The sequence below is a fragment of the Bufo gargarizans genome, chromosome 1 (genome assembly GCF_014858855.1).
Source record: "Bufo gargarizans isolate SCDJY-AF-19 chromosome 1, ASM1485885v1, whole genome shotgun sequence".
Lineage (NCBI taxonomy): Eukaryota > Metazoa > Chordata > Amphibia > Anura > Bufonidae > Bufo > Bufo gargarizans.
In genome coordinates this window covers 113,459,790-113,483,439 of record NC_058080.1, presented here as the reverse complement: position 1 = coordinate 113,483,439, position 23,650 = coordinate 113,459,790, and positions in this window count along the sequence as shown.

Here is a 23,650-nt window from a genome sequence, read left to right as displayed (position 1 = left end):
TTTACATTTTTATTTATTTATTTACTTATTTTCTCTTTTATTATTTTCACTTTTTTTTATCAGTTCCCTCTTGGATCTTCAAGATCCAGTGGGGCTGATAGTTGTACTATACTTTGCAATGCTCTTGTATTCCAAAGTATAATACTTCCAGATGTCCTGTAGGTGGCAGCACTGGACACCTTTCCATGGCAACAGGACGCTTTTGCAAAGCGTCCGGTTGCCATGGCAACCATCGGGTGCTGCAATCACAGCGCTGCAGCCCCGATGGTTGAGAGAGGGAGCTCCCTCCCTCTGTTAACCTCATGGATGCCGCAACCGCGGCATCCATGGCGCGGCTCAGTAATGGAGCCGCCGCCATCGCACACAGCAGGGGGATCGGGGGGCAGCGCTGGAAAGGGGGGGGGGATCGGGGGTCTACAAAATGACTGCATGGGTAGGGGGGGGATCGGGGAGGCTACAAAATGACTGGAGGGGGCGGACCACATCTCGGCAGCTAGTAGGAGTTGAGCTGCAGGCGGCACAAGGGGGGGCACAGACACAGATCGGAGGCACAGATCGGCAGGGGGGGGGTGTATTACTCGAGGACACATTACCTGATTTCATGCTCTGGTCTGCAGAGCGCAGATCAGAGCATGAAACCGGCATTTTAACACTGCCGCGGTCCGATTGGTTAGTCTGCACAGACTAACCAATCGGATCGATTGCCGGCAAGGGGCCACTCTGATTGGTCCCTTGCCGGCATTACTGCACTGTATGCTGTCCGTGACAGCATACAGGGCAGGGGCAGAAGCTTTAATCCAAGCGTTTTGCAGCGCTTGGATTAAAGAGCTGCCAGAACGTTTATATACGTGGTAGCTGCACGGGGTATGTGCAGCTATCACATATATATACAGATTGCAGTCGTGAAAGGGTTAACAATACAATGGTTTTGCTGTACTTATTGCCCTTAAAGTAAATACCTTATTAAGCCTTCTTTTTGTCATGACAACATTATTAGCAATAAAAAAATAATTTATGAAATCCTTTTGTCAAACAGTGACAGACTGGCTTAAAAACAGTGCCATTATGTTAGTTGTATTTACAGGGAATAGCATGGCCATAGTGCTACTGTCTCTTTTCACAAAAGGGTTGGCTTTGTATTAAACACAATAGATATTTATTTTGTCTTTTGATTTTCCAATTCATAGATGTGAGCTGTTGTCAGGATGATGCAATATTGTAGCCTGGAGTTTGCCAAACAAAACAAATTGAAATAATCGTAGTAGCAGAATGGATGCATTTGTTTTCAGCTAAATAAACATGACCATTTTTAATTGAAATCACTGGGGAAAAGTATCTACCTATGGCACCTTGAGTAAAACATCTAGGATCTTTTAATTTTCTAACATTAAAGAAATTCTCTTAAATACAGGTCCTATAGGTAGAAATCAACAAAAAAACACGACAAATTTATTACTTTTGTGTTCCATTATAAAAATATGAACTACAGGGTGGGCCATTTATATGGATACACCTTAATAAAATGGGAATGGTTGGTGATATTAACTTCCTGTTTGTGGCACATTAGTATATGTGAGGGGGGAAACTTTTCAAGATGGGTGGTGACCATGGCGGCCATTTTGAAGTCGGCCATTTTGAATCCAACTTTTGTTTTTTCAATAGGAAGAGGGTCATGTGACACATCAAACTTATTGGGAATTTCACAAGAAAATTCATATCTTCACAGCATATGAGATGTGCAGCACCTGAAACTATGAATACTGGAAGTTTGTGCTAGCATTTCTCCTGCGGTGTTGCTATCAGTGTGTGAAGAGTGGGAGAAGAGAGTTGTATTGACAATCCAACACAATGGGCAGCACATTGAACACATTTTATAAGTGGTCAGAAACGTGTAAATAACTCATGAAAGAATAAAGTTACGCTAAAACCAAGCACACCATTATTTTTCTTGTGAAATTCCCAATAAGTTTGATGTGTCACATGACCCTCTTCCTATTGAAAAAACTAAAGTTGGATTCAAAATTGCCAACTTCAAAATGGTCACCACCCATCTTGAAAAGTTTCCTCCGTCACATATACTAATGTGCCACAAACAGGAAGTTAATATCACCAACCATTCCTATTTTATTAAGGTGTATCCATATAAATGGCCCACCCTGTAGAACTAGATACATTGGTACCATGAGAATATGATTAAAGAAGCCATCAACATTGGCACTGGATAAGAAATAGTTACAAAACATGACTAGTCTTGTGCTTCTGCTTTGCTTTCAGAGTATTATGTAATTTTTGCCAACTGTCAGAATGTATTATGGGCAAATGATACTTAAATGTGTATTGACATAAAGATAACTCTAGAAAATATTTGGAAGCTTCTATTCAGGCAAACTGACAAACAGAACATGTAAAAAATGAATATATTCAGATTTCAGAACCATGTATCAGTCAGACAGAGAAGCATAATATCTGTGCATACAGTATATACATGTTTTGATACAGAACTTTCAGTACTGGTGATCTACAGTATGAGAGATTTTAAAACTTCCAGTAGTGTTTTGTTTGTAAATTTTTCATTTCAGCAGTATTATGCCGTTGAAAATTAAATACAAATGTTTGTCCTTCTGTAGCAGTCAACACCAATGATAAGATCTCCTATATAAATAGGTAATCTATTGTCAGTTTATAGCTGCTGTAAGGTCAAGATGTTATACAGAAATCCTCTTGATAATAATAGGCATGAAATTTGGAAAACAGTATGCCAGCTTTATAGTTCTCTTGATAACCCTAGAAAAAGATGCAGAAGAGCACCGCAATGATTAGTGGAAAGTGTGATGCTCTAAATGAGTCAATCACCCCTTTTGTCTCTGGTCATAGTAAAAGGTCTGATTGAAAAAGAAAAGCAAAAATCCTTGACATGCTAAAAGTCCAAACAAAGAGGAAATTAAAAAGCCACAGCAAAAAGTATAATAAATGAAGTGATTTCAAACAATTATATCCAGAAAACTTTGGTTTATTTTTTAAATTAAAAATGACAGAATATTCATATAAAAGTTGTAAATATCTGCTAAAAAAAATCATGGAAGTGTCACTTTAAGAGTGTTTCTATTGGGGCAAATAGATATTATAGAGAGAAGTCTCCAGGTCTGTTAGTCACACTGGAGAGCCATAGTAAAGAGCAAATTCCAATCTGGAGGACTCATGTAATTGGCTAGGAGATCTATCTTCATAATACGGCATGCAATGCTTTGTTCCTTTACTGTACCATAACATTTGAAAAAGTCCTTGTGTGCATGTGTAGAATTGAAGGCACATTGATCTATAGTAGAGGCCAAATGTAGAGTTGAGCGAACCCGAACTGTAAAGTGGTCCTAGACCCCACATGGAATAAAGGTCGTGCCACTGACTTTCAGAGTTCGGAGGAAGAGGCAGGGGTGAGACCAAGCCAACAGCGTAGCAAAAGAGGGAGCAGGGTGCAAAAGCAGAGCAGCCGTCGCCAAAACAGTTTGCCTGCTACTGGCCACCGTCACCAGGGACAGAGCACACCAAAGGCAGCTTCAAGGAGTTCCCTGGCATGGCACTTCTTCACACAATGTGCTGATGACAAGATCCGAGTGGTTTGCACGCTGTGCCATCAGAGCCTGAAGCGAGGCATTAACGTTCTGAACCTTAGCACAACCTGCATGACCAGGCATCTACATGCGAGACACAGGCTTCAGTGGAGTAAGCACCTTCAAAACCAAGAAAGGGCTCAGGCCCCTCCTGCTCCCTCTTCTGTTGCTGCCTCGGCCTCTTCCTCCGCCTCTGGAGAAACGTTGGCACCTGCTGCCCAGCAAACAGAGGATGTGCCACCAACAACACCACCTCCGTCACCAAGCATCTCCACCATGTCATACGGAAGCGGTCAGCTCTCTATCTCACAAACCTTGGAGAGAAAGCGTAAATTCCCACCTAGCCACCTGAATGCCAGCATTTCTAAACTACTGGCCTTTGAAATGCTATCATTCAGGCTGGTGGAGATGGACAGCTTCAAACAGCTCATGTCGCTTGCTGTCCCACAGTACGTCATTCCCAGCCACCACTACTTCTCCAGGAGAGCCGTGCCCTCCATGCACAACCAAGTATCGGATAAAATCAAGTGTGCTCTGCGCAATGCTATCTTTGGAAAGGTCCACCTAACCACAGATACGTGGACCAGTAAGCACGGCCAGGGATGCTATATCTCCCTAACTGCACACTGGGTAAATGTAGTGGTGGCTAGGCCCCAGGCGGAGAGCTGTTTGGCGCATGTCCTTCTGCCGCCAAGGATCGCAGGGCATCCTCATCCGGTCAGCGACAGACCTTCACCACCAACTTCAGCACAGCCAGGGGTAAACTTCAGCAAGCCGTTCTGAAACTGATGTGTTTGGGGGACAGGCCCCACACCACGCAGGAGTTGTGGCGGGGTATAGAACAACAGACCGACGAGCGGTTTCTGCCAGTGAGCCTCAAGCCCAGCCTGGTGGTGTGCGATAATGGGCGAAATCTCGTTGCAGCTCTGGGACTAGCCGGTTTGACGCACATCCCTTGCCTGGCGTATGTGCTGAATTTGGTGGTGCAGAAATGCATTCACAACTTCCCCGACATGTCAGAGCTGCTGCATAAAGTGCGGGCCATCTGTGCGCGCTTCCGGCGTTCTCATCCTGCCGCCGCTCGGCTGTCTGCGCTACAGCGTAACTTCGGCCTTCCCGCTCACCGCCTCATATGTGACGTGCCCACCAGGTGGAACTCCACCTTGCACTTGCTGGAGAGACTGTGCAAGCAGCAGCAGGCCATAGTGGAGTTTCAGCTGCAGCACGCACGGGTGAGTCGCACTGCGGAACAGCACCACTTCACCACCAATGACTGGGCCTCCATGCGAGACCTATGTGCCCTGTTGCGCTGTTTCTTGTACTCCACCAACATGGCCAGTGGCAATGACGCCGTTATCAGCGTTTAAATACCATTTCTATGTCTCCTTGAGAAAACACTTAGGGTGATGATGGAAGAGGATGTGGCCCAGGATGAGGAGGAGGAAGAGGGGTCATCTCTAACACTTTCAGGCCAGTCTTTTAGAAGTGGCTCAGAGGGAGGTTTTTTGCAACAGCAGAGGCCAGGTACAAATTTGGCCAGCCCGGGCCCACTACTGGAGGACGAGGAGGACGAGGATGGGGATGAAGCATGTTCACAGCATGGTGGCATCCAACGCAGCTCGGGCCCATCACTGGTGCATGGCTGGAGGGATACGGAGGATGCAGACAATACGCTTGTCCTTACCTCTGGGCAGCCTGGCACACATGAGCGATTACATGCTGCAGTGCCTGCGCAACGACAGCAGAGTTGCCCACATTTTAATGTGTGCTGACTACTGGGTGGCCACCCTGCTGGATCCCCATTATAAAGACAATGTGCCGTCCTTAATTCCCTCACTGGAGAGTGATCGGAAGATGCGCGACTACAGGCGCATGCTGGTAGACGCGCTCCTGAGAGTATTCCCAACTGACGCCGGGGGACAAGTGGAAGCACAAGGCGAATGCAGGGGAGGAGGAAGAGGTCGCCAACGCAGCTGTGTCAGCGCCAGCACCTCAGAAGGTAGGGTTAGCATGGCCGACATGTGGAAAAGCTTTGTCACCTCGCCGCAACAACCGGCCCCAACTTCTGATATGGAGCGTGTTAGCAGGAGGCAGCATTTGAACAACATGGTGGAACAGTACCTATGCACACGCCTACACGTACTGACTGATGGTTCTGCCCCATTCAACTTCTGGGTCTCCAACAGAGCTTGTCCTGTATGACTTGGAGGTGCTGGCCTGCCCTGCAGCCAGTGTACTCTCTAAACGTGTATTTATCATGGCAGGAGGCGTCATTACAGACAGAGGCAGCCGCCTGTCCACAGCCAACTTGGACAAGCTAACGTTCATTAAAATGAACAAGGCCTGGATCCCACAAGACTTGTCTGTACCTTCTGCAGAATAGACAGTTCTAACAGCCTCAACCATCCATCCTTGTACTCAAGTGCACTTATTCCTTTTTATTTATTTTTTATTTTTTTATATGTCCCAATATTTTGGGGGATACCTCTATGTAAAAATGCTAAATAACACACATCTGTGTTGGCTACCTATTCCTCCTTTGCCGCCACTTACACCTAGACCACCACGTGAGCCTACACCGCCACATCCACCCATTCACCGCCTCCTTAACCTCTTCCTCCTACATCATTCCTAATTTAAAAAAAAATTAAGTTCTATTATGTTTTTTTTACTTCATTTTCCTATCCACATTTGCATTTGCCATGCTCTTGAGCACATTTTTCTGCCCTTTGCAGCCCTCTAGCTATTTCCAGGGCTATTTTAGAGCCATTTTAGTGGCCAAAAGTTCGGGTCCCCATTGACTTCAATGGGGTTCTTTTTTTTTTTTTTTTCAAGTTTGGCAGAACTTGCCGAACCCGAACATCCAGGTGTCCGCTCAACTCTAGCCAAATGATTTCTAAGGGTGCAGTATTTGAGATTCTGAATACAACCATGTGCATTATACTATAGTAGTTTGCTGACTATCCATAAATTGATAATAAATGATCCCCTATCCACAGGTTAGGGAATATGAGTCTGATCAGTGGAAGCCCAACCACTGGGGCTTCCCAGATATCACTGTAATGGGGGCCTACATTCCACAATATGAATGCAGCAAAAAACACTCAGTTGATGGATGATTGTCCCTGTGTCTTAGCTTAATAACTCTAATTAGTGACCACCAATATGCCTTTTTTGGCACACACAAATGGGCCTTAGGCTAGACCTACTCCGTTTTAAGCAAAACAGAACAAACAGTCCAAGCACTAATAATATCTAAATGACGGGTGTACAGTACACTTTGCTTGAGCAGTACCCGCATCTATTAGGATTAACCAAGGTACCAGCTCAAAAACTGCAAACAACCTGCAAAGAGAAACGAGTTCATAACAGTACCCATAAAATATAATAAAGCTTTATTGTGTATACAAAAAAGGGGTTGCGACATCATGGAGGGCGGGATGACGTCATGTGCGATGCGCGCATGTGCTCCAGCACTAAGATGTATACTGTGGTATTGACAATGAGAGAAGTAAGGGAAAGCGTCATGTATGGGAATATTTATAGTATATTGGGTGAGTCTATACGTGTTAAATAGGTGGGTGGATTCTGGTGATGATAGATATGAATGGGATAAGAACTAAAGGATGATACAGGTGGAAACAGAGAAGTGATAAATAGAAAAAAGGAATTGTACGAGAGAAAAAATGGGGCAAAGAGAGGATTTTGTTATGATATAATAATGTAAAGGGAGGGGGAAAAAGAGTAAAAAACAAAACAGACTTTTAGCAAACTTAGACCACATAAAGCAACATAAATGGTTGTAGTAGGGGCAACTATAAATATACATATCTCTCTATATATATATATATATATATATATATATATACACTCACCTAAATAATTATTAGGAACACCATACTAATATGGTGTTGGACCCCTTTTGCCTTCAGAACTGCCTTAATTCTACGTGTCATTGATTCAACAAGGTGCTGATAGCATTCTTTAGAAATGTTGGCCCATATTGATAGGATAGCATCTTGCAGTTGATGGAGATTTGAGGGATGCACATCCAGGGCACGAAGCTCCCGTTCCACCACATCCTAAAGATGCTCTATTGGGTTGAGATCTGGTGACTGTGGGGGCCATTTTAGTACAGTGAACTCATTGTCATGTTCAAGAAACCAATTTGAAATGATTCGAGCTTTGTGACATGGTGCATTATCCTGCTGGAAGTAGACATCAGAAGATGGGTACATGGTGGTTATGAAGGGATGGGCATGGTCAGAAACAATGCTCAGGTAGCCTGTGGCATTTAAACGATGGCCAATTGGCATTAAGGGGCCTAAAGTGTGCCCAGAAAACATCCCCACACCATTACACCACCACCACCATCCTGCACAGTGGAAACAAGGCATGATGGATACATGTTCACATTCTGTTTACGCCAAATTCGAACTCTACCATTTGAATGTCTCAACAGAAATCGAGACTCATCAGACCAGGCAACATTTTTCCAGTCTTCAACAGTCCAATTTTGGTGAGCTCGTGCAAATTGTAGCCTCTTTTTCCTATTTGTAGTGGAGATGAGTGGTACCCGGTGGGGTCTTCTGCTGTTGTAGCCCATCCGCCTCAAGGTTGTGCGTGTTGTGGCTTCACAAATGCTTTGCTGCATACCTCGGTTGTAACAAGTGGTTATTTTAGTCAACGTTGCTCTTCTATCAGCTAGAATCAGTCGGCCCATTCTCCTCTGATCTCTAGCATCAACAAGGCATTTTAGCCCACAGGACTGCCGCATACTGGATGTTTTTCCCTTTTCACACCATTCTTTGTAAACCCTAGAAATGGTTGTGCGTGAAAATCCCAGTAACTGAGCAGATTGTGAAATACTCAGACCGGCCTGTCTGGCACCAACAACCATGCCACGCTCAAAATTGCTTAAATCACCTTTCTTTCCCTTTCTGACATTCAGTTTGGAGTTCAGGAGATTGTCTTGACCAGGACCACAACCCTACATGCATTGAAGCAACTGCCATGTGATTGGTTGACTAGATAATCGCATTAATGAGAAATAGAACATGTGTTCCTAATAATTCTTTAGGTGAGTGTGTGTGTGTGTATATATATTTATATATATATATATATATATATATATATATATAGAGTGAAGAAAACCGGACAGCACTCGAAGTAAAAATCAAATGGTGTTTATTCACCCATGTGGAAGGCAACGTTTCAGCTCATACAAAGAGCCTTTTTCAAGCCTTTGTATGAGCTGAAATGTTGCCTTCCACATGGGTGAATAAACACCATTTGCTTCTTACTTGGAGTGCTGTCCGGTTTTCTTCACTATCATTACGGGGTAAGCAGCTATATCCCTGGACCTAGCACCCGCCAACTCTATTTTTGTCCAGTGCCGCCATCTTGTTCCTTTTATATATATATATATATATATATATATATATATATATTTATAAATGTGTCTGTAAATATTACCTTGTACACCCACCCCTGTGGAAATGATGATCATTTGATCTCAAAAGAAAAAAGGTTAGAATCACAAATTATATATCAGATAAGCAATACAGGTCACCAGAACATATGAGTCTGATGTGCTGTGGAGCCAGAGGTCATACCATTTTTCCTGCTCCTTCCCGCAGAACTCTTTCACTGGAGTCCTCTCAGGTTTTTTTTAGTTTTTTTTAAAGAGCTTTCTTGAAAGCAGAATCAGTACAAAAATTGAACATAAGCTGGGTTGAACAAATAAAAGGTACATCACAACATGCACAATATGGTATTCCAATGTAAGTTGGTTATAATACAATGTGTAGATACAGTGTCTTGCAAAAGTATTGTCTTTTTTCATGTTTTGGGGCCTCACAACCTGGAACTAACATGGATTGTTTGAGGATTTGCAATAATTTACGGAACATGCCCACAACTTTGAAGATTTTTTTATTTTTTTTATTGTGAAGCAAACAACAAATAGGACAAAATAACACAAAAAGTAAATTTGCACAACTATTCACCCCTCTAAAGTCAACACTTTGTAGAGCCACCTTTTGCAGCAATCACAGCTCCCAGTTGCTTTGGATAAGTCTCTGTGAGCTTGCCACATAATACCACTGGGATTTTTGCCCATTCCTCCTTGCAAAAAATCCTTCAAGTTGGATGGCTTGAACTTGCAAACAGCAATCTTTAAGTCTGACCACAGATTTTCTATTGGATTGAGATCTGGGCTTTGACCAGACCATTCCAACACATTTAGATGTTTCCCCTTAAACCACTCAAGTGTTGCTTTAGCAGTGTGTTTGGGGTCATTGTCCTGCTGGAAGGTGAACCTCCATCCTAGCCTCAAATCACACACAGATTGGTGCAGGTTTTGCTCAAGAATATCCCTGTATTTAGCAAAATCCATCTTTCCCTTAACTCTGACCAGTTTCACAGTCCCGGTTGCTGAAAAACATCCCCACAACATGATGCTGTCACCACCATGTTTCACTGTGTGGATGATGTTCTTTGGGTAATGCAATGTGTTGGGTTTGCGCCAGACATAGTGTTTTCTTTGATGGCCAAAAAGTTTAATTTTAGTCTCGTCAGACCAATGCACCTTCCTCCATACATTTTGGGAGCCTCCCACATGCCTTTTCGCAAACTCACAACGTGCCTTTCAGTTTTTTGCTGCAAGTAATGGCTTTCTTCTGGCCACACTGCCATAAAGCCCAACTCTATGGAGCATACGGCTTATTGTTGTCCTATGTACAGATACTCCAGTCTCTGCTGTGGAACTCTGCAGCTACTCTAGGGTTACCTTAGGTCTCTGTGCTGCCTCTCTGATTAATTCCCTTCTTGCCCGGTCTGTGAGTTTTGATGGGTGGCCGTCTGTTGGCAGGTTTGCTGTTGTGCCATGTTCTTTCCAAATGCTTATGATAGATTTGATGGTGCTCCTGGGGATCATCAAAGATTTGGATTTTTTTTATTACCTAACCATGACTTGAATTGTCCCTTATTATGGGGCATAATATATATCTTTGACTCCATCTCATAAGATTTCAGATCTAATATATATCACACCTAGTCTAACGATTTTACAAACCGGATTCCAAAAAGTTGGGACACTAAACAAATTGTGAATAAAAACTGAATGCAATGATGTGGAGATGGCAAATGTCAATATTTTATTTGTAATAGAACGTAGATGACAGATCAAACGTTTAATCCGAGTAAATGTATCATTTTAAAGGAAAAATATGTTGATTCAAATTTTCATGGTGTCAACAAATCCCCCAAAAGTTGGGACAAGTAGCAATAAGAGGCTGGAAAAAGTAAATTTGAGCATAACCAAGAGCTGGAAGACCAATTAACACTAATTAGGTCAATTGGCAACATGATTGGGTATAAAAAGAGCTTCTCAGAGTGGCAGTGTCTCTCAGAAGCCAAGATGGGTAGAGGATCACCAATTCCCACAATGTTGCGCAGAAAGATAGTGGGACAATATCAGAAAGGTGTTACCCCGCGAAAAATTGCAAAGACTTTGTATCTATCATCAACTGTGCATAACATCATCCAAAGATTCAGAGAATCTGGAACAATCTCTGTGCGTAAGGGTCAAGGCCGTAAAACCATACTGGATGCCCGTGATCTCCGGGCCCTTAAACGACACTGTACTACAAACAGGAATGCTACTGTAAAAGAAATCACAGAATGGGCTCAGGAATACTTCCAGAAACCATTGTCAGTAAACACAATCCACCCTGCCATCCGCCATTGCCAGCTGAAACTCTACAGTGCAAAGAAGAAGCCATTTCTAAGCAAGATCCACAAGCTTAGGCATTTTCACTGGGCCAGGGATCATTTAAAATGGAGTGTGGCAAAATGGAAGACTATTCTGTGGTCAGACGAGTCACGATTCGAAGTTCTTTTCCGGACCAAAGAGGACAAGGACAACCCAAGTGTTATCAATGCTCAGTTCAGAAGCCTGCATCTCTGATGGTATGGGGTTGCATGAGTGCGTGTGGCATGGGCAGCTTGCATGTCTGGAAAGGCACCATCAATGCAGAAAAATATATTCAGGTTCTAGAACAACATATGCTCCCATCCAGACGTCATCTCTTTCAGGGAAGACCCTGCATTTTTCAACAAGATAATGCCAGACCACATTCTGCATCAATCACAACATCATGGCTGCGTAGGAGAAGGATCCGAGTACTGAAATAGGCCAGTCTGCAGTCCAGATCTTTCACCTATAGAGAACATTTGGCGCATCATAAAGAGGAAGGTGCAACAAAGAAGGCCCAAGACGATTGAACAGTTAGAGGCCTGTATTAGACAAGAATGGGAGAGCATGCCTATTTCTAAACTTGAGAAACTGGTCTCCTCGGTCCCCAGACGTCTGTTGAGTGTTGTAAGAAGAAGGGGAGATGCCACACAGTGGTGAAAATGGCCTTGTCCCAACTTTTTGGGGATTTGTTGACACCATGAAATTCTGATTCAACATATTTTTCCCTTAAAATGGTACATTTTCTCAGTTTAAACTTTTGTTCTGTGATTTGTGTTCTATTCTGAATAAAATATTAGAAGTTGGCACCTCCACATCATTGCATTTAGTTTTTATTCACGATTTGTATAGTGTCCGGTTTGTAGTTTATATATATATATATATATATATATATATACTTTGGATGATAATTGCATAAAAAATGCATATGAGTTTTTTCATGATATGGTCTTTTTTGGTCCAAGTATCTCATATCTATTATATATTTTAATTGCATTATAATTTGATGATAAAATATAAGAGTATGGAATGTTCTAATTGGGTACTTAGGTAAGGATTTGATTCTGGACCAGGTATTGGAAATGATATGGGCTAAAATAAATACCGCTAGTGATGGACAAACATCGGCCAGGACGATTTGCAAACACTATTAAATGTTCGCGAACCGCAAGTTTGCGGCGGGCCCCATTCACTTTAATGGCAGGCGAACCTGAAAAACCTTTAGCTCATATTTGCAAATACTTACAAGAAGTGCCCAAATAATCCCACAACTTGGACAGTGAGGGGGATCAATGGCAAAAATTCCCGCAAAAAATATGTATTTTAATCAGGGGCCATTTATATGCATCTTAAATTGAAACTCTCAAAAATGTGCCTTGCTGCAGCCTAGAAAAAAATTATTTTAGGCCACGGAAGTACAGGCCCCAAGGCATTCACCGGACAAAAAAAATCAAGTGATTATGTGGCTGGAGGTATATTAGACGGTCATTAGATATACATTTTACTGCAGGCCAGTGGATTACAGGCCCCAAAAATTATTCATTCAATGTACAGAAAAGAACAAGCTTTGTCTTCTTCTCATTGTCTGTCGCTAGTAGAGGCCTAAGCATGCCAGGCAGGTTCCCTCAGAAGTATCTTGCTGGATGAGCAGCCAATACTGCACTTGCATCAATCTTAAAAGGATTCGGCTCCAGGTGGAGAGTATTTTTTATTTTTATTTTTTAATGCTTTCTCCATCGCAACACAACGTCATTGAATAAACAGAAGACTGGATGATTCTCTCCTGTCTTACGCAACATTACATTTTAATTATTAAATTTCTTAAATATTTTAACATTCATTTTATTAAACCAAAACTTGATTAAAATTATAAGAAAGTATACGTAAATTTGTCAAAACTGGCCTAATAACTCAAGTATGAACTCTGCCTTATAGGTCGATATTAGTGTCAAGAAGAAGCGCACTCCTTTTACACCCTTGTCAGCTGATTCCACATAGATGTCTACAGGACCTGTTTTATTACACGCTTATACAAGTAGAGCACCCCTGACAGAGTGGAGAAGATGTCAGCAGTAATTTTGTGTTGACGTCACTGATTAATTTGCCCTTCCTCTGATCCGTCAGAATAATAACCACAAAAAACGGATCCTGTCTTTGGAGCATACGCCTTCACCCGGTCAGCATTTGCTCAGTATTGCTAATGCCAATACAAACAGGAGTGGATCTAAAACAGAGATGACACATGAATTGAATATTTGCAAGTCATCTGTGTTTTGTACCCACTCCTGCTTTTGGCTACCAAATCATAAGCCAATTCTGATGGGGCCATACAGGCCTTACAGCTGCTACACAGACAGGATCCATTGTGCGTCTCATTTTTCCTTCCTTCTGACAGATCAGAAGAAAGGTCTAATAAATTATTATGTCAGCCAGGCCGAAAGCCAAAATAGTGTCCCGGTCATGAAGTGGGGAGGGTGTGAACAGCATGAGAAGTCCACAGAATATCGTCATATGTTCGCCTCTTCGGCGAATAGTGAACGAGCAAAGTTTGCAGCGACACGACCGCCGGGCGAACCGCAAGGCCATCTCTAAATACTGCCCTCTTAATTAATGAACAGCTTTAAAAAAAAAAAGATTGAATGAACATTCATCTATAACCACTGAAGAATGAGCACATGAATGGTCTCAGGATGCTTTACTGTTGGCATGACACAGGACTGATGGTAGCGCTCACCTTTTCTTCTCCAGGCAAGCCTTTTTCCTGATGCCCCAAACAATCGGAAAGAGGCTTCATCGGAGAATATGACTTTGCCCCAGTCCTCAGAAGTCCATTCACCATATTTTCTTTAGAAGATCAATCTGTCCCTGATGTTTTTTTTTGGAGAGAAGTGGCTTTTTTGCTGCCCTTCTTGACACCAGGCCATCTTACAAAAGTCTTTGCCTCACTGTGGGTGCAGATGCGCTCACACCTGCCTGCTGCTATTCCTGAGCAAGCTCTGCACTGGTGGCACTCCGATCCCGCAGCTGAATGCTCTTTAGGAGACGATCCTGGCGCTTGCTGGACTTTCTTGGACACCCTGAAGCCTTCTTAACAAGAATTGAACCTCTTTCCTTGAAGTTCTTGATGATCCTATAAATTGTTGATTGAGGTGTAATCTTAGTAGCCACAATATCCTTGCCTGTGAAGCCATTTTTATGCAACGCAATGATGGCTGCACGCGTTTCTTTGCAGGTCACCATGGTTAACAATGGAAGAACAATGATTTCAAGCATCACCCTCCTTTTAACAGGTCAAGTCTGCCATTTTAACCCAATCAGCCGGACATAATGATCTCCAGCCTTGTGCTCGTCAACAGTCTCACCTGAGTTAACAAGACGTTTGCTGAAATGATCTCAGCAGGTCCTTTAATGACAGCAATGAAATGCAGTGGTAAGGTTTTTTGGGGATTAAGTTCATTTTCATGGCAAAGAAGTACTATGCAATTCATCTGATCACTCTTCATAACATTCTGGAGTATATGCAAATTGCTATTATAAAAACTTAAGCAGCAACTTTTCCAATTTCCAATATTTATGTAATTCTCAAAACTTTTGGCCACTACTGTACAATGTGTCACGAAAAAAATCTCAGATTGGCTTGGATAATTAAAAGCATTCCAAAGGTATTACCAAATAAAGTGACATGTAAGATTCACAAGATTAGGCTTTGCCAGGAAGGGGGGGTAAATGGTCTGGTCTGGAAGTGGTTGAGTTCCAGAAACCAGATTTGCAAACCATTCCATACTTTGTGTGACTGTGTACATTTAGGCCCAAAAATGTCAGGAATATGGAAGGTTTCCAAAAGAAAGACCCAGAGCCAGAATGTGGGTAGTAACATAGTAACATAGTACATAAGGCCGAAAAAAGACATTTGTCCATCCAGTTCGGCCTGTTATCCCGCAAGTTGATCCAGAGGAAGACCCCTCTCTAGTAGCTATAGCCTGTAATATTATTAAGCTCCAGAAATACGTCCATGGCCCTCTTGAATTCCTTTATTGTACTCACCATCACCATCATATTCTCACTGCTCTTACCGTAAAGAATCCTTTTCTATGTTTGTGTACAAACCTTCTTTCCTCCAGACGCAGAGGATGTCCCCTCGTCACAGTCACAGTCCTGGGGATAAATAGCTGATGGGATAGATCTCTGTACTGACCCTTGATATATTTATACATATTAATTAGATCTCCCCTCAGTCATCTTTTTTCTAAAGTGAATAACCCTAATTTTGATAATCTTTCAGGGTACTGTAGTTGCCCCATTCCAGTTATTACTTTAGTTGCCCTCCTCTGGACCTTCTCCAGCTCTGCTATGTCTGCCTTGTTTACAGGAGCCCAGAACTGTACACAGTACTCCATGTGTGGTCTGACTAGCGATTTGTAAAGTGGTAGGACTATGTTCTTATCACGGGAATCTATGCCCCTTCTGATGCAACCCATTATCTTGTTGGCCTTGGCAGCAGCTGCCTGACACTGGTTTTTGCAGCTTAGTTTGCTGTTTATTAAAATTCCTAGATCCTTTTCCATGTCAGTGTTACCGAGTGTTTTACCATTTAGTATGTACGGTAGTAGTAGCACTAGTTGTATGGCCAAAAGTTGTAGTAGTAGTAGTAGGCAGCAGTTGTCCCTGCAACATTTTCATTGAAGAGAAAGAGGATGAGATTGTGGATTGAAAAGCTCACTCCTCCTCTCGATCTCAGCAGGATGGCGCGGTGGTGACTTCTGAGTCTGAAACTTGGCTATGGAGCCAAGGGTCATAGCATTACTCTTGATCCTCCTCCTTGCAGCCCCAGAGAAGGCTTCCAGTGTAGTCCTCTCTGTCTCTACTGCTCCTTCCTAGTGGGGCACCCTACTTTTTGCTAAGGCATGGCAAGAAAACCCCATCATGCCCTACAGCATACAATCAAGACAGTCTCTCTGATAATGTTTGTGTAAGAGCAGTGACCGTTTGGGCTGCCCTGAGGTGGTTCAGAAGGAGGCTGGGGACCGTATGAATAGCCTTGTAGGTGGTGGTAATAGCTGCACCTATATCCAAGGAATTGGAAACAGTGAAAGTGAGGGAAAATGCCGAACAGGGGAGAGGGGCCCAGGAGCTCACCATGATATCTCACAGTCTAATAAAAGCGTCTGGGAGGATGAGGACACTGATGACGACTGTGGGCTGGAGAGGACCTGAGAGCCGGATCGAGGTGTGGAGGAGGAGGCAACGTCAGAGGAGGAGGGAGATGGCGGCAGCCATAAAGAGCAGAGGCGACGTACCAGCAAGGGCCACATCGGCTTCAGGATATGGTGATACTGTTGAAGCTGTGGGTGGGTTAAGCCCAAAATGTAGCTCTGTGCAAGCAAGTCTTGTATGGCATTTTTTTTTTTGCCCAGGGCGGGCACACAAAACCACAGCTATATGTCATAGTTACCAGAGGTCTATTGCAGCACATGAGGTGCATCACCGGATCCTTTTGGAAAATACAACTGACCAGCATTCCTAATCAGAACAAGTCTGTCCTCCTTCTTGTGGTCCTATTTGCGGCAGCCAACCTGAATCTCCAAGCAACACAGTGTTCTTGTCATCATCATCACCTTATTCTTCTCCTGCTAAGACTCCTTCTTGTCCTCCGCTTCATCGTGAGTCATCTATAACAGAATGTTTGGCCATGAAAACACTTTTCTCCATTAACTCTATTAACTTAAAGCTGAACTCGTACTTGGCCACATTGCTGAAGCTGCATTCGCTGCCATATCATTGCAGTGGTGCCTTCTACTTTCACCTGACTGCAAAAGCAGCTGCCCCTTGCAATTCTCGCTGTGCGGCAAGCTGCACTTCATGGTGGACTCCTGGAGCAGCTGTTATGGGCATGGATATTACATGTCTTTCAAAGCCCGCTGAGTCAAAGTTTTTTTCTGCAGTAGTGAGGCAGCCCCCTAGCAACAAGGCCAGGTCCTTTTACCCCCCACCCATGATTTTATTGTGCCAGCTCCCACGCCAGGCACATATCTGTCTCTTCTAGCTCCTTTTCCGTGGTCACTCTTCCATCTCCAACAGCAGCATGTGACCAGTTTCGCTAACACTTCTCCTCTTTCCTATCACATATGTCAAGTCAAGCATTGCCATGCAGTGTTGGAGATGGTTGGCCTGGGCAAGAGTAGCCACACAGACGAGCAGTTGCTAAAGTACATCAAGCAGAAAACATCCCGTTGGATGTCATCCCACCAACTCCAACTGGGCAAGATGGTCAGCGACAATGACCGCAACATCCTGGCCGTCCAAAACCTGGGAGAAATAGCACATGCTCCCTGTGTGGCTTTTTAAAAAATACACTGGCTTGTGCAAGATGCTGTCAATGTCCAGGACACCACCTCTTTTCAGCCTCTTCTTGTGGATTTTTTTAGAACTATTGGACAAAAAGGAATCAATATTGTAAAGGCCTATACAGATCACATTGCAGATTTGTATATGAACCTTATGGTAACCATCTTGTCTAGCTTCTAAGATGTCAAAGTGAGTTGATTTTCCCATACAGATAAGTACAAAGAAACTCAGGAATCTTTGCATAAACATTTCCCAGGTCATAAATCGAAGGGGAAGGTAGAGACAGATACCATTAAGATGTTTCATTAAATAAATAGAGAGGGGGTAATTTTACTATTCATTGTATAATTAGAGTACCCATAATGTGAGTAATATTATATGATTTATCTTATATGTGTATGTTTAAAAAACTGAAGTTAAGTATAATCTTGCTATCAAAATGTATTCTTTCACTATAGAGAATTAGGTAAGGTTTCCAATATAGTCTCCAAGTGTGTGAAAAACATTGGGAGTTAATTACCTCCTGGCTAAAGAATGTGTAGATAAGAAAATTAAGTATTTAGGGAGAGTTTGTTTAAAACTCATATATTTTTTAAGTAGACGGAATGTCTGACAGTTTGTTGCCTTAAATGTTGTTCTTATCTATATTTGTCACTTGGTCGCAGAATTAGTTCAGAGGTTATATTTTACAAAAATTAAAAGAAAATAGAAGAATTTGATTGTAATTACATACACTGTTACATAAAACACTAGTGTCCCCTTGTGGTGATGGTGAGTAAGAGATGAGTGGCAGATTGATGCACTATGATCTCATTAGTCGCGTGTAAGGCCAAACCAAGCCCACCTTCCAGGGTGGGATAAAAATTGGCACCAAGAGCAGGCAAGGGGGATGGATCCATTCATCAGATCAATCCAGGAAAGCCACAAAGACACCCAAGAGAGAGGAAAGATCAGAAGGGAAATAGGATTTAATCTTACTTCACAATTGAACCTTGATGCTGATTTCTCCCATACAGATTCTCTGGTATAGTATACATTTTGTCTGTATATGAGGCAACTGATTAGCTATATATATATATATATATACATATACTTATCAAAATAGACCATATTGTCAAATTGTCCTTTGTAGGATCTAGATTGATTTGAGATAATTGTACCTGCAGCATCAATTGTGCCCTTTTCAATCTAGGGAGATAAATCTATACAATTGATATATCTACAACTGTATAATCCCAGAGAACTGATTGTAGTTCTAGTCAGATGGTCTAATTGAATTGATAAATATTACATAACATGGTGAAAGCCTATCTTTACTTTGAATCAGGAGAATCTGTTGGCTATGAGAAATCAAGTGTGAATCTTGAGTTTTCTTTTGTGTCTGTTACCACTAAACTACCAGTTTCATTATTGATTTTATCTATATCCTATAAGTTATTTTGTCTTCTTGATTGCATATAATTAATTATTCTTTAATTGTCACCAATTTTATATTGTCTTTATTTTTTATTTTTTTATTATTGCACTGAAATATTATATATATATATATATATATATATATATATATATATATATATCAATGAAAACAGAGCAGCATTCCAGTAAGGTGAAAAAAAGAAAGCTGTTTATTCACGCTATACATTTTTTTTTTTTGTTTACATCTGTCTTCCTTTTGTCTTCAACTTAGCGCAGATAATGAGTTCTCATTAGCGCTTGTTTTTATTTGTAGAAATAAGTCGGAATGTCCTCTATTATAGATTCTTGTTTTTCCATTAATAAATTAAACAGTTTTTCAGAGCAGTATAAATATTCTGACATAAATAGAGGCACTGCTGAGATCTGTCTAACCTGATACAAAGGTAGTTGCGCAAAATATATATATTTTTTGTTAATGGGTGATTGTGAAATAAGTCAAAAATTTTAAATGTCTGAGATCAACAGTGTTGCTGGCAAATCGGTTCAGTCTGAGGTAGAAGCTGTTGCTGGTATGCATGATATAGGTACTAGAGAAATAGTCAAATTTCATGTGATGTCTTTCATTCATGACAGATTGAATATAAAAGAGGATATTAATGTTTGGGTATCTGAAATGAAGAGTAATATTGTGGAATATGTAAATGATATTTGGTCTGATGAGTCAAGATTTACTGGTTATCTCTATCGCAATGCTGATGCTAAAACAAAGAAGGATAAAGATCTACTGGTGCTCCAATTATGGCCATAATTTCTTTATCTGATTTGTGAATTGACAGAATAATTAAATAAAGCGAAAAACAATCAAAAAGCTGATAAAGTTGAACAATTACAAAGAGAGATAAATGGGTTTGAAATTTTTGAACTTCCAGACATTGTTCAAAAGGACAGCGTACCTTGATTAAAAAGTTGATTGAGAGGGGAAAACATATAAAGAAGAGTAGAAAATGATAGGCTGCTCAGCTAAAATGATCGCAAATGCTTTAAAATTGCAATAACAACCTGAATGATGTGGAAGAATGCAAAATACTACTATTGGAATAGATACAAGAATAGCCAAAATGGCAAGGCCAACAATCAGCTCCAGGAAGATCAAAGAAGGTCTAAAGTTATCCGTGAGTACTGTTACAATTAGAAGACACCTATTTGAAGCCAAGCTTTCTGAAAGAAGCCCCCACAAAGTCCCACTGTTGAAAAAAAAACATGTGCTGAAGAGGTTACAATTTGCCAAAGAGCACATTGACTGGCCTAAAGAGACATTTTGTGGACTGACTAAACTAAGGCCTCTTTCACACTTGCGTTGTCCGGATCCGGCGTGTACTCCACTTGCCGGAATTACACGCCGGATCCGAAAAAACGCAAGTGTACTGAAAGCATTTGAAGACGGATCCGTCTTCAAAATGCTTTCAGTGTTACTAAGGCAGCCAGGACGCTATTAAAGTCCTGGTTGCCATAGTAGGAACGGGGAGTGGGGGAGCAGTATACTTACAGTCCGCGCGGCTCCTGGGGCGCTCCAGAGTGACGTCAGAGCGCCCCATGCGCATGGATGACGTGCCATGCGATCACGTCATCCATGCGCGTGGGGCGCCCTGACGTCACTCTGGAGCGCCCCGGGAGCCGCACGGACGGTAAGTATACTGCTCCCCCGCTCCCCGCTACACTTTACCATGGCTGCCAGGACTTTAGCGTCCCGGCAGCCATGGTAACCACTCTAAGGCCGGATCCGGATCAATGCCTTTCAATGGGCATTAATTCCGGATCCGGCCTTGCGGCAAGTCTTCAGGATTTTTGGACAGAGCAAAAAGCGCAGCATGCTGCGGTATTTTTTCCGGCCCAAAAACTATCGTTACGGAACTGAAGACATCCTGATGCATCCTGAACGGATTTCACTCCATTCAGAATGCATTAGGATAAAACTGATCAGGATTCTTCCGGCATAGTGCCCCGACGACTAGGGATGAGCGAACCTGAACTGTATAGTTTTAGTAAAAGTCCGGGTTCGGGTTCGGTGTTCGTCGCTTTCTTGGAGCTTTTTGAAAGGCTGCAAAGCAGCCAATCAACAAGCGTCATACTACTTGCCCCAAGAGGCCGTCACAGCCATGCCTACTATTGGCATGGCTGTGATTGGCCAGTGCAGCATGTGACCCAGCCTCTATTTAAGCTGGAGTCACGTAGCGCCGCACGTCACTCTGCTCTGATCAGTGTAGGGAGAGGTTGCAGCTGCGACGTTAGGGCGAGATTAGGCAGTGATTAACTCCTCCAAAAGACTTAATTCAGTGATCGATCTACAGCTGTGGATCATTGAACTGTTGCTATTCAATTGCTCATTGTTTTTAGGCTGCCCAGAGCGTTTTTCATTCACTTTTTTCTGGGGTAATCGGCAGCCATTTTGTGTCTTCTGGTGCGCCAGCACAAGCTGCCACCAAGTACATTTAACCATCAATAGTGTGGTTATTTTTTGGCTATATCCTACATCAGGGTCAAGCTGTAACCAAGTGCATTTAACCATCAATAGTGTGGTTATTTTTTGGCTATATACTACATATAGGGAAAGCTGTCACCAAGTGCATTTAACCCTCAATAGTGTGGTTGTTTTTTGGCTATATCCTACATCAGGGGCAAGCTGTCACCAAGTGCATTTAACCATCAATAGTGTGGTTATTTTTTGGCTATATCCTACATATGGGGCAAGCTGTCACCAAGTGCATTTAACCATCAATAGTGTGGTTATTTTTTGGCTATATCCTACATCAGGTTCAAGCTGTCACCAAGTGCATTTAACCATCAATAGTGTGGTTATTTTTTGGCTATATCCTACATCAGGGTCAAGCTGTCACCAAGTGCATTTAACCATCAATAGTGTGGTTATTTTTTGGCTATATCCTACATCAGGGGCAAGCTGTCACCAAGTGCATTTAACCATCAAAAGTGTGGTTATTTTTTGGCTATATCCTACACCAGGGGCAAGCTGTCACCAAGTGCATTTAACCCTCAATAGTGTGGTTATTTTTTGGCTATATCCTACATCAGGTTCAAGCTGTCACCAAGTGCATTTAACCATCAATAGTGTGGTTATTTTTTGGCTATATACTACATATGGAGCAAGCTGTCACCAAGTGCATTTAACCCTCAATAGTGTGGTTATTTTTTGGCTATATCCTACATCAGGTTCAAGCTGTCACCAAGTGCATTTAACCATCAATAGTGTGGTTATTTTTTGGCTATATCCTACATCAGGTTCAAGCTGTCACCAAGTGCATTTAACCATCAATAGTGTGGTTATTTTTTGGCTATATACTACATATGGAGCAAGCTGTCACCAAGTGCATTTAACCCTCAATAGTGTGGTTATTTTTTGGCTATATCCTACATCAGGTTCAAGCTGTCACCAAGTGCATTTAACCATCAATAGTGTGGTTATTTTTTGGCTATATACTACATATGGAGCAAGCTGTCACCAAGTGCATTTAACCCTGAATAGTGTGGTTGTTTTTTTGGCTATATCCTACATATGGGGCAAGCTGTCACCAAGTGCATTTAACCATCAATAGTGTGGTTATTTTTTGGCTATATCCCACATCAGGGGCAAGCTGTCACCAAGTGCATTTAACCATCAATAGTGTGGTTATTTTTTGGCTATATCCTACATAAGGGGCAAGCTGTCACCAAGTGCATTTAACCATCAATAGTGTGGTTATTTTTTGGCTATATCCCACATCAGGGGCAAGCTGTCACCAAGTGCATTTAACCATCAATAGTGTGGTTATTTTTTGGCTATATCCTACATCAGGGGCTTGGCTGTGCTTGCTATTTTATTGAGGGGTGAAATACAATTGCCAAAATAGCAGTACCCTAAATCTGGTGTTTCAGCTGTGGCCAGCCAATTGCAATACTGTCTGCTGTCTGGCAAAGGACATATTTTTGTTCAGGGTTGAAATACAATTCCAAAACTTAGCAATTTCCTAAATTAGTGGTTTCTGCTGTATCAGGGCTACTTTAAATCTATTCATTAAAAGGGTATATAAGTTCCAAGGTGCAGATAGGGTCATTCTCAATAACTTCACACACACGCTACTGTGCATTTCCAAGTCTAATTCTGTCTGTAAACGTATACCTTTCACCCAGCACCTAAATAATAGGCCTCAAATTTACATTCATCTAAATCTGTGTTTATTGCTGTGGCTGGTCAAGTTATTTAGTGTCCGTCAAAGCACAGTTTTTGTTCTGGGTTGAAATACAATTCCCAATTTAGCAATTTCCTAATTTAGTGGTTTCTGCTGTATCAGACCTACTTTAAATCTATCCCTAAAAGGGTATATTAGATTCAAGGTGCAGATAGGGTCATTCTCAATAACTTCACACACATGCTACTGTGCATTTCCAAGTCTAATTCTGTCTGTAAATGTATACTTTTCACCCAGCGCCTAAATACTAGGCCTCAAATTTACATTCATCTAAATCTGTGGTT